The 12,936-nt window shown below is 35.8% G+C and overlaps 1 protein-coding gene across 2 annotated transcripts in view; it reads right to left on the bottom strand.

Annotated features, from left to right (window-relative positions):
* Positions 1–1,034, bottom strand: part of LOC150095824 (uncharacterized) — a 229,852-nt gene extending 228,818 nt beyond the window's left edge. The window contains exon 1 of one of the 2 annotated variants that reach the window (XM_090408904.1): positions 962–1,034. The gene's annotated coding sequence lies outside the window, so the exon portion shown is untranslated. The remainder of the gene's footprint in view (positions 1–961) is intronic. The other variant, XM_090408906.1, reaches the window with a different exon arrangement.
* Positions 1,035–12,936: the final 11,902 nt, after the last annotated feature.

Raw genomic sequence — 12,936 nt, 5'->3', positions numbered from 1 at the left:
TGTATACACCTTACTAAAAATAGGACTAAAATAAGAGCTTTAAGCAGAAATAATAAATATTATGCAACGAAACGTAACAAAGTGGGGCTTCACGAAATCCAACTCGGGTTATTTGAGGACACTTTTAATTGTTTGGATCTGTCATAAAATTTAACCACCAAGATATAATCTGATATCTTTCTTTCATTTAATAAATTCAGAAATAATAATAAATAATCATTATTTAGCTATTTTTATTGTGCACTACACATAACGAACAGCTAAAATAAAATATATTTTGTATTTGAAAGACTGACAATAAAAATTACAATTCTCCAGTACATTTGTAGCACGTAAAGAAACTTTGCGAAGGCTTTTAAAGATGTTTTTGCTTCATACTCTTTCTTTTCTTTTTCCATTTTTTTTTTCCGTCATCAGGAAGTGCTTATGTACCCAGAGGGTAGACAGCCATGTGCTCATGAAAGAAACTGTCATGGCTGTCAATTCGTGAACCTTGGCCTGCTTGCCTTGCCCCCAGTGGTAACCATCGTGAATAAACTACGAATGACGACTCATTCATCTTCATGCTGAAGCAAGCTGAGTTTTCATTTGTACTACGATTTAAATGACATATCAATTTAAGTTTCTCAGCAGTAGCACCACAATTCGTTAATATCTATTACAGTGCGCACATATACAGGAAATCATACTTCAAAGAAAAAAAAAAAAAGAAAGAAAGGAAAAAATACGCACGTTGGAGAAAGTTTACGTTACCCAACGTGCTCAGCTTAGCGCAAGACTACACGACACCAGTCTAGCGAGCCTATCGAGTAACAAAGCGACAAAGGGAATGAGAGCAACGCTAAGATAATCGACGCCCAAAATTTTACAAAAGCTTAGTCTACGCGGCTAAAAATTAGACAAATGTTAATTTCTCAAAGTGGGCTACGGATTCTATTTCTAATCATATAGTTATTCTTACCTCTGTATCAATCCATAGCGCTTATCCGTCTGCGACCTCTCCTTTGTCCCGCATCAGTTCCCCTCCAACTTTGTCAAGTCCCTTATGCAAATCAGCCCGCTCTAGTGATCACGTGACTCAGCGGCTCGATTTTTCCGGTTCCTGCATCCATTGGGCTATGAGAAGCAGCCAGTGACAGCTGTCGAGCTACGATTCACGCTTTCTGTGATTTGTAGTACTGCGATCGAGCAAGAAACTGGTTTAGTGAAATCAGCTTAATGGAAAATGCTGAAAGAAAGAAATAACCATATATTTTAGACTATTCAATTTCATAAATATGACTAATAATGAAATATATTTTCATTAATCTGTATAAATACTATATTCCAATAATATAAATATTTAATACTATTTTGGATTATTATCATAAAAATTTTGTAATTTTACCATAATCATAGTAAAAATTTTCACGTTAAAATAGTCTAATGAAAACGTTTCTATTAAATTACAGCAAAATATTATTTTAAAAAATTACATGGTACTGTATTATTTCATATCGTAATCGCTAATTCTATACAAGGTATAGCAACTTGTGATTATGCGCTTATTTATGAAACACGGATACAAATTTATTAAAAAATAAAATCGTATCGGCAATAAGAAAATCCGTTGGAATGTCAGTTCTTCCTCGTTTTTCACGTATCAGAAGAGTATAATTATATTCAAAGTATAGTAAAATTTATATTATATATCATTTTAGGGTTATATTATATTCAGAGGAGTATAAGATATCGATACTTGGTTAAAAACAAAGAAAATTAATATATGTTGAGAACCCAGTAGAAAATAAATAAACTTCCATTTATTGATGCTTATTAATAATGTAGTTTAAATGATATTTATCTGATTTCCTACAGCGGCAATCGTTTTTCTGTTTATCGAAACTAGTACAGTACCTTCAAAGAGAATGTAGTTATTGTGAAAAATAATCATTTTCGCTTGTTTTTCGTGGTTTGCAAGTTTTATTATTAATACCATTCGCTAAACTAGGACATTTTCTTCTTTTTTTTTTAATATATATATATATCCTCGCATCAGACCATCGATCTGTTAATATTTAATAGCTCTTTGAAAGTAGTTGATATACTCAGTTTCTATCCAGATGGCTGACAGGAAACGATAGGCTTATCCGGAAGTCTCAATAGGAAACTGAGAATACAAAATTCATTGGTGGAATACGAAAATAAAATAATAATTATTATTATTAACAATTTAAGTTTATAAACATGTACTGATCTCATCTTCCTTGTTAGGCTTAATGACCGGTCAGGGTCAAGTATCCTGGCTTTATGGAAACCTAATAAAATAATTTGATGGGGAGAGATATCATTTGCATTGCTTACTATGTATGTCTTGTGGGATGAAAAACCAAAGTTTTCTCAGGGAAAATTCTGCCATTTCTGTATGAGACGGGGTAAGTCACTTATAACCTTTCTTGAAATGAAAATAATAGAGAAATTGAAAATAAAAATAGTCCAGTATACATTTCTGAGTAATTTTGACGAGTGTTTGTCATTTACATTCACCAGCTTGCTACTTCAGCGTTTCATCTGTGATTGGCGAAAAATTAAAAAAACTCCAGAATGAAATCGATACACTCTCTTCAGTTAACTCCTCTCCAGGGGAGACCCTTGCATAGGCACTGCGGAACTGCAGCACCCCTCCCCCAATTTTTCCCAATATATAAATATATTTTTTAATTTATTTATATTTGCTTGTAATATTTAATTTTATCATCAACAATCCTATACAGTTCTCTTAATTTGTATAAAAATAATAATAAAAATCCATCTTGTAGCACTTAGGAGGGCGAAGGACGCTAGCAGCACTGTGGTTACCACAGTGCCATATTGCTACGCACGCAAGCATATGCACGTCATAGTGAGATGCGAGCTATTAGCGTAATGCGGCACTGTCCTTCGCGCTGTTCCACTGTTGTTTATATGCAGTTTGCGCCAGTAGTAGAGTTAGTGCTTATCGTGTTTACTCCGTCTCTATAAAAATTTGGACATTACAATTACAGATATAACATTTGTTATAGTTTTTATTTTGGAACATTATTGGGGTTATCGACAATTATGACCTCAGAAATGCAACCTCAAGAAATAAGTTCTGTGACAGTAGTGACTGTAAGTGAACTACGAAAACTTAAATTTTCACAGTCGACTCTCGCTGAGAAAGTTTCTATCAAAATAAGAGGCCGTCTTTTACCCATATTCAAATATCTCAGCCAGGAATAAGCATAAATAAGCTAAATTATTTAACAAGGATAAATTAGCTAATTTCAAGAATAAATTGCCTACAGAAGAAATAATATTGACCACTGAAGCATATCCCATGATCAACAACGAAAAACGTGAAACTGGACTTCGAGTATTCTACAGTAGCCCGACATGCATGATTATTGTAAATTAATTGACTTGTTAAAATTTATAACAGAAAATAATTTAGATTGTGTTCTTATTGATAAGAATTCTCTTTGGATGTGTTCGATCAAGTATTTGACTGTATATGTAAAGTTTTTTTAATACATTTTAGGTAAGTACTTACTTCAGAACAGTGGCGGCTCGTGGCTTGAAATCGTGAGGATGCTGCAACTTTCGAAATATACATACACACTAATTCCTATGACTACATCAGAGCCTGAACGCTGATTTTCAACATTAAAGAGAATAAAAACATTTCTGAGGAGCACCATGAATAAGGATAGGTTAAATGCAGTTGCGATGATTTCAACGGAGAAAAAATTCTTCAGCAGTCACACAAACATCAAGGAAACAGTTGTTGACCTTTTCGCTCGAAACAAAACAAGAATGGATTGTAATTTTGAGTACTTTTAAATTATACTAAACTGTATAATTTTATCGATAATAAACAATATTTTTTCATGTTTAATTTTTTTTTTAATTTTTACCATAATTTTGATATTTTATCTAAACACGTATACACTGTACTTACAGTGTGTATGTATATTTCGAAAGTTGCAGCATCCTCACGATTTCAAGCCACGAGCCGCCACTGTTCTGAAGTAAGTACTTACCTAAAATGTATTAAAAAAACTTTACATATACAGTCAAATACTTGATCGAACACATCCAAACTTAAAAATTCTAATCATCAAGGATAGTTCACTAAGAAAATCATAAGCCATCAATTCCCTATCTATAATCACTCAAAACTCTTAATCAGATCTCTTTGATTAACGAGGGTTTACGATTGACATTTCTGACATAAAGGGTGAAGCAAAATGCTTTTCATACTCACCGCTATCTGATAGGAAACAGGAAGTGGAAAAATTTATGAGCTAATTGAATATTAAACATCAGAATTGGAGTTTAAGATAGCTTTTGGTCTTTTATGTTTGAAGTAATATGTTGCTTCGTAATTTGCAGCTGGTTGAACCAATTGGGCGTACAGATGTTTTTGAAAAGAACTTTTTTGCTATAGTTTGCAGGAAAGTGGACGTCTGTGTATAGGGGACATCTGTGTCCCGATGGAGTTGCACATTTCTTACGAACCATGGAGGGTTTGGGATCATTCGTAGACATTTATTTTGCACACGTCGTAACTTGAGAACATTAGTATCAGGGGTATGGCTCCAAGCCGGAGAAGCGTATGTGAGTATAGGACGAACCATTAGTTTGTAGATAAATAATTTAATTCTGGTGTTTAGCTTACTGTTCCTGTTGATTAGAGGATAGAGTTGAGCAATGGCTTTTAATGTCTTTACACAGAGAGCCTTGATACGGTAGTTGAAAGTTAGCCTTCTGTCTAGTAGTACACTAAGGTATTTGACTTCTGTTTGCCACGGGAGTTTTGTGTTAAACAGGAAGATATCCCCTTTAGGAAGCATCGGTCTTCTGGGGATTCACTTGCAATCTCCATTTGGCGAACCATTTTTCAATCAGTAGTAGGTTTCCACAGACTGGCACTACCACGAGTTGCCTCAGACTTGCACTACATACAGGCGCAAACTTGACTTGTCTGTTTGCTTACTTGGGAAATAGGATTAAAAACTAAGTTTATATAAAATTACTTGGTATCCTGAATACATAATATACCCAAGTTAAAAAACTTTCTAGGTTTTCTTGCAGTTTTTTGATGGCAAGATGTGGCTGTACAGATCTGGCTGTATCATCCGCGTAAAGGGCCATGATAGAGGACAATGGGTTGTGCGGGATATCACACACGTATATGGAAAATAGAATCGGTGCTAGTAAGGATCCTTGTGGGACTCCAGCCAAGATCTGTGCTGATACTGCACCGTTGATTTGCATACGCCTGTCAAAAAGGCATGATTTAGTTAGGCGAACCATTTCCAATGGTATTCCAGTTGAGATCAGTTTATACAATAATCCGAAATGCCAAATTTTATCAAATGCACTGGCTATGTCAAGGAAAACATCACCAGTGCATTGATGCCAATTGTATCCCATGGAGATGTATTCGACTAGTCTATGTATCTGTTGTGTGCTACTATGGAATTGACGGAACTTAAACTACTCTTTAGGAAGAATGTTTAAATTCTGTACGGAAGCTTGGAGTCTGGTAAGAATAACTTTCTCTGCAATTTTACCCAAATTTAAGATGAGGCTGATTGGCCTATAATTTTGAGGCGGGTGCGGGTCTTTTCCGGTGGATTGGAATTATATCTGCCACCTTCCATCAGGAAGGGAAATGTTTGAAACAGAGGATGGAATTAATTATGTTGGTCAGATGTACAATAGCTATACGAGGCAGCAGCTTTATCTCCTTGTTGGTGATGCCGTCAGGTCCAGGAAACTTTTTTTTTTTTAATTTCTTGATTATATCATATATTTCTGCTGGTGATGTGGGTGCAATTTGATTGGAGCAGGTTACGAAGATTTTAATGAACATCTGAAATGTCGATGGATCTTGTGGATGTGATTGAAGTCTAGATGTTCATATGAGGGTTTACATTGATTGCCTAGGTTTTCTGCTATTGCTTCGGCTTTATCTGCATCGGTGCGGATGAGGCCTAGATCTGTTTTTGGAGAGGGGGAAGAGTTTTGTTTTTGATCTTTCTGATTAGATTCCGAATGGAGTGATTGTCAGGAGAGATAGAAGTCAATCATTCTTCCCACAGTTGACTTCTATGTGCTTTAAGGGCATCTCTCGCTGCAGAATTGAGCCTATTCAGGATTCGTTTGTCTTGTGGGACGCGGGTATTGTGAAACCTTTTTATAGCCTTATTTTTCTTTTTGGTCAGGTTCACGATATCGTCTGGCAAGTGGTTGGGCCTGAGGGCAGTTGTGGAAGTAGTGACTGCTGTGTTAGTTCGTTTGGTCAGGCCTTTAACAGCTGTTTCAATTTCTTCTTTGGATTTTATAAGCGGAACAGGACCAATATATTTCGGGAGTATTTTGGTCAAGCTTTCCCATGATATGAATGAGTGTGGTTGGGAGGAGACAGTTTTTCTTGGTTTCCCAACTGTAGCAGTATTGGATTGTGATCAGATGAAAGATCATTAATGTCATTAAACTGTACTGGAGTTTCACATTCTGCAGTATGACTATGTCCAAGACATCAGCCGTGCCATACGTATCATGATGGATAGGTTCAGTGGGACCTGCCACAACCGCGTTGTTGGATCCTGTATAGTTAGCAAGTATGTGGGCATTTTTATTGGTAGTTTGACTGTTCCAGGCGGGATGCTTGGTGTTTAAGTCACCGGCAATGATGACAGGTTCTCTGATGCCCAAGATGTTCCCTGATGTTCAAATCCGAGGACAGTAATGATTTTAATGGAGGATTGTATGCTGCATAGATTTTTAGTCTACCAGCCGAGCTCGTGAGAACCTCTATACCTGTAACCTCTAGATCAGTAGTAGGTGGGATATTTACAGAGTGATGACTAATGTAATTCTTGATTAAAACGGCAGTGCCGCCGCCTCTGTGGGTCAGTTCTGTACAGATGATATCCTCTGATTTTGGGGTTGTTCGATGATCTCATATGCGTTTCACTTATCAAAACTACACCGGCTGATGTCTTTGGGTGAACTCTTGGAGCTCCAAGACCTTATTTCTGAGGCCGTTCGCGTTCCATGCGATAATCTGCAGTGAGTCTGGATTTAGTTTATTCTTTAATAAATTTAGTTTAATCCTTTATCCAAGTGTGAGCAAACAAAGTTTGCACCTGAAAATATCTTCAGGACTGGGGTAAGATAGTACAACACCGGGAAACTCGTAGCAAAGGTGGACCAAGCTAACATCGCTCCTATCTCGGTATCTCCCATAATGCAAAACACATCTCCTTGAGGATATGTATAATGTTATTAAGGGAAGGGCCACTACCCAGACTAGTTTCGACCTTTATCGAGGTCTCTTCAGTGGGAGCCAGGCCCAGAAGTGGAGATACCAGGCAGAAGCAATGGCGAGGTCATCTTTACCTATAGGAGTATTAAAGATTCTCAAATTTTTTGAGAATCTTTTTCAGTCTATTTATGGCTCTGTCCAGTGACTCTACTAGGGCGTCAGCGTCAACCCCACTCATACCGAGAAAACGAGGTGCAAAATCACTGTTTGAGATCGTGGGTCCTTGAGTCCGCGTAGATATCTCGTAGACCCAATCAGTGGTCTACCCGCAAAGAGAATCCAGCAACCGCAAAAGACTGCCAGCAAAACCAAGCATTGGAAAAACGCCCGAAGTAACAGCAATTTTTATTTTTATAGTACCCTAATAAAATGGGAAAGGGGGTATCAAGAACACTTCGCCACAGAGTGAAAACCTACCTACCTACCTAAAATACCATACATCCACCACTGGTCCTCATAGCAGGTGGGGCCTACACGGCCATCAGACCTCGTACATTTTTCATGTAGAGGGGGAGACAGTAGGTTTTAAACTGTGTTAGCAATGTGAGTGCAACGTGAGTTCCCGAAAAATCTTATATAAAACTCAATCAGGTACAGCCTAAAATAACACCTCCGATCATATCAAAAGTCAATAGAATCGAGAAAATTGAATCACCTGAATTCAGTTCATTCCAGATCTCTTTGAATCCCTCCTTTATTTAATTTATTATTATGCGACATTTAAAAATTGTGTAAAACTAGCGCTGGTTGATTTTTATTTATAATAAATTTTTATGTATGCGTTTTATTTATTTATGTTTACTTATGTATTTTATGTTTACAAGTATTCAGTAGCTACAGTTAGCTACATACTTTTGTTACTTTGACTATGAAGTGGGCGAATAAAATAAAACAGTGTGGGAAACTCTACGGCCAGCAATGTTGAAATATAGAGATATAAAAGCTCTCCATAGCTAAACTGCATAATTCAGAATGCCTAATTAGAAGAGATCAAATTCCAACTGACAGAGTAGAGGTTTCATAGTTAATTTTCATAAAAATTATATATATATATATATATATATATATATATATATATTCAAGATACCAAGTAATTTTAGTAATTTGGCTCTGATGTAGTCATAGGAATTGTCAAGAGAATTTTTATCAATACAGTAATTTCACTAAGAACACAATCTAAATTATTTTCTGTTATAAATTTTAATAAGTCAATTAATTTACAATAATCATGCATGTCGGGTCTACTGTAGAATACTCTACGAACGCTCCACGAACATTCTACTGGCGCAAACTGCATATAAACAACAGTGGAACTGCGCGACGGACAGTACCACATTACGCTAATAGCTCGTATCTCACTATGACGTGCATATGCTTGCGCAGCAATATGACACTGTGGTAAACACAGTGCTGCTAGCGTCCTTCGCCCTCCTAAGTGCTACAAGATGGATTTTTATTATTTTTATACCAAATAAGAGAATTGTATAGATTGTTGATGATAAAAGTAAATATTACAAGCAAATATAAATAAATTAAAAAATAGGCCACTCAATCGTGGGCGAAAGACCGTCCATCTCAGCGTTGGCTCCACTCAGTGATGGCCTTCCACCCACCACCACCGAGCAGAACCGCTCATATTCCGAAGAAAAGCATTCACCGACAAAGCCCCTCACCGGGCCGGGCCGGAAAACACAACCCCCGGACACTCAAATTGTTCCCTTAAGGCAAAAACCTTAAGAGAGCGAACTTATAATATAATATCCCCCACGGGTTTCGACCTTTATTGAGGTCTCGTCAGTGGGAGCCAGGCTAGAAATACCAAGATTTTAATAATACAGAGGTTATAAGTATTTTACCAGAACAAGTAACCATAAGGTGTTTTAACCTTATTAAATAAAAATCTCCGGATGAGATATAAATGTAGAAAATATTTTACCTTGGGTATAATAAATCTTAAAGATACCAAGCTATTTTAAACCTGGTTTTACTCCATTTCCCAAGTAAGCCAACAGACAGACAAGGCAAGTTTGCGCCTTCACGTATTGCGAGTCTAGCTGACCCTCAAAGTAGTGCAAGTCAACTCATGGTAAAGGTAGAATAAGCTTGACTTGCACTACTTTGAGGGTCAGCTAGACTCGCAGTACGTGCAGGAACTTGACTTGTTTGATTGATGAGACCTCAATAAAGGTCGAAACCGGTCTGGGGGTAGTGGCCCCTTGCCTTTAATACATAGCATCATACATCTCCTTCAGGAGATGTGCTTTGCATTATGGGTAAATATTAAGAATAGTGATCAGAGCTTATTCTACCTTTACCATGAGTTGCCTTGACTTGCACTACTTTGAGGGTCAGCTAGACTCGCAATACGTGCAGGCGCAAACTTGACTTGTTTGTCTGTTTGATTATTTGGGAAATGGAGTAAAACCAGGTTTAAAATAGCTTGGTATCTTTAACATTTATTATACCCAAGGTAAAATACTTTCTACATATATATATGACTAATACCGAGAGATAAAAAGATGACATGATATATTTGAATAGATACTACGTTTACTAGTTTCGTTGAATTGATCACCATCTTCAGGTATCACAATCAAAGAAGCATATAAAGAATTACAGACTTAAAATTGTAATAACAGAACAAGTACAAAAAAAACAGTAGCGTGTTTGAAAACAAAATGCGAGCTTGAGTTCCAAACAAACGTATACTACGCGCTATATATATATATATATATATATATATATATATACCCGGTGTATCCATTTCCTTTGAGGAATCGAGTATACTTATGGAATCAAAGAAATCGGCAATTTCATGTAGGTTTGACGGTTCAGCAGGCAAATAGAAATTGCAGTTTCTCCATGTGCCGTTGGAAGACCAGCATGTATCGTATATGAAGATCTTGGGTTCGAATCCATTTATGATACAAGAAGGATTTATAACAGCTTTCCACTTCACAACGAGTTATCCCCGTTTCATAATAAAGTAACATAGTTTGCCTTCAGGGAAACTTGAATTTTTCAGCAACAGCAGAAAACTTGCAAAAGTTCTAGAGGACTAAAACTCTTAAGGTATTGGGAACATACCCATTGACAGCGTCTTCAAAAGGTGGTCATCACAAACCGCGTGATTATTACGAATAATGATCTAAGGAAGATGGGGAACGCATTGTTCCTGAATATTTGACGTTTTCAGTTAGGTTTAATCCTTGCTCAGCATAAATATTTTTCCAAGTCTTGAAAAATACAGAAGGAAAAACAAATGGGTGGGAGGAAATGCATTTTTGAAGCATGGACTGGAATTTCGTTAAACATACTGTACTGAAATGTATTTACATAAACATAGCTACAGTTTATAATTGTTATGCGTTAACCAGATATTATATATATTATACAATTCCAGTTTATTCTTAAATCTCCAACTTCTATTTCGGTTCGCCCGTTATTGCTTTTCTCTTCATTCACAAGCCAATACTAATATTCGATAGACGCATGCGCATTCTGCTATTTTTGCATTCATTGCTATGGCAACGGAATGATTAATATATATTAAAGAAATGCCGTATTAGAGTAGCAGTTGGAAACAGTACCATTTTTGCCGAAATTTGTTTTGTAAAGCAATATCGTAATATGGCATTTAGTTCTATATATACATCAAAATCATGCTAAATTAATTTGTCTATCTTACTTCTGTTGGCAAGTTATTATGACCGACTCTTTTAAATTCCATTTACTGTTTCATAATCGTACAAATCTTATTCTCTTTTATTTTCAACATAAATACTTGAAAAATCAAATTAATAGATCTCGTTAAGACTGCGCTGCTTATGTGAACTGTATTTGAACAATTGGTTTGAAGAAATGGGTTTGAAGTTACGGCTTCACTTAGCCAAATATTTCCATTAAAGGGAAGAATATTTCTTTTGTAATATTCTAATGTTCTGATATGAGAGTGCACACGCTATATCTGATTATAATATGGTCAAAGTCGAATAACGTAATCCTCATAAAGCTCCTCTACTGCTGACCGATGTTTTTCTGAATCAATGTATTCCGATGCACCATTTCCCCCTCCTTCTCCAAATGGTAATATCTACTCCCAAGTTCTCAGCTGCAAAATCTTGATCACATGTCTGTCGCCTTGGCAACGGAGAAAGGCGCACTAATTTATTTCGTCACGATGGCGGAACTGAATGGATGTATTCTATCGAATATTCTGGACTTCCAGTCGCTGTTGGATCCGTAGGGTGAGGGAGAGAGGGAAGGGAATACTGAATAGGTATAGCTTGAACGTATCTTCCTTACAAATATATTTACACACACACGTATATAAATAAATAAATATATATATATATATAGAGAGAGAGAGATTTATTTATTTATTTATATACCTGAAACAAAGTTCAAGTCTAAAGATGGTACAACACCATCTTTAGACTTGAACTTTGTTTCAGGCGCAAACTTAATTGTTTCCATACTTGGGATTAGGAGTTAAAATAATCAAGTTTATAAAATTACTTGGTTATCCTAATATATATATATATATTAGCATTATATCATAATGCTAATATATATATATATTAGGATATCAACATTATATATTAACATTATATATTAACATTATATCATAATTATCAACCTTATATATTAACATTATTATTATTAACATTATATATTAACATTATTATTATTAACATTATATATTAACATTATATCATAATTATCAACATTATATATTAACATTATTATTAACGTGTGTGTGTGTGTGTGTGTGTGTGTGTGTGTGTGTGTGTGTGTGTGTGTGTGTGTGTGTGTTAAAAATACCAAGCTATTTTAAACCTGGTTTTTACTCCATTTCCCAAGTGAGCAAACAGACAAACAAGTCAAGTTTGCGCTTGCAAGTGTTGCAAGTCTAGCTGACCCTGCACGTAGTGCAAGACCAAGGCATGGTAAAAGTAGAATAAGCTCTGATCACTAATCTTAATATTTACCCTTAATGCAAAGCACATCTCCTGGAGAAGATGTATGATGCTTTGTATTAAAGGCAAGGGGCCACTACCCAGACCGGTTTCGACCTTTATTGAGGTCTCATCAGTGGCAGCCAGGCTAGAAATACCAAGATTTTAGTAATATAGAGCTTATAAGTATTTTATATTTTACCAGAACAAGTTACCATAAGGTGTTTTAACCTTATTAAATAAAAATCTCAGGAGGAGATATAAATGTAGAATGTATCTTGGGTAAAATATTTTACCCAAGGTAAAATACTTTCTACATATATATATATATATATATATATGTATGTATATATATATGTGTGTGTGTGTGTGTGTGTGTGTAGAAAGTATTTTACCTTGGGTATAATAAATGTATAACGGTTATAATATATATATAGGGGAAAAAAATATAGAGAGAAAAATATTACTTTCTTCCCTTCCTCACTGGCCTTTTCAACCATACTCAACGAGGCTGGTCTTGATTCAAAAGTATGCGTAATCTGTGTTTATTAACATTGTAAACCAGTGCAATTATAACCATTTCCCATTTGCAGCAACTCTCAGCTGTGGTGTTATGGAAACGTGTACCTTCTCGGACAGATT

Source organism: Typopeltis vanoorti, chromosome 19 (assembly GCF_054136105.1).
Source record: "Typopeltis vanoorti isolate ZY-2024b chromosome 19, IOZ_Tvanoo_1.0, whole genome shotgun sequence".
Classification (NCBI taxonomy): Eukaryota; Metazoa; Arthropoda; class Arachnida; order Uropygi; family Thelyphonidae; genus Typopeltis; species Typopeltis vanoorti.
This window is presented reverse-complemented; position numbering and strand designations above follow the sequence as displayed.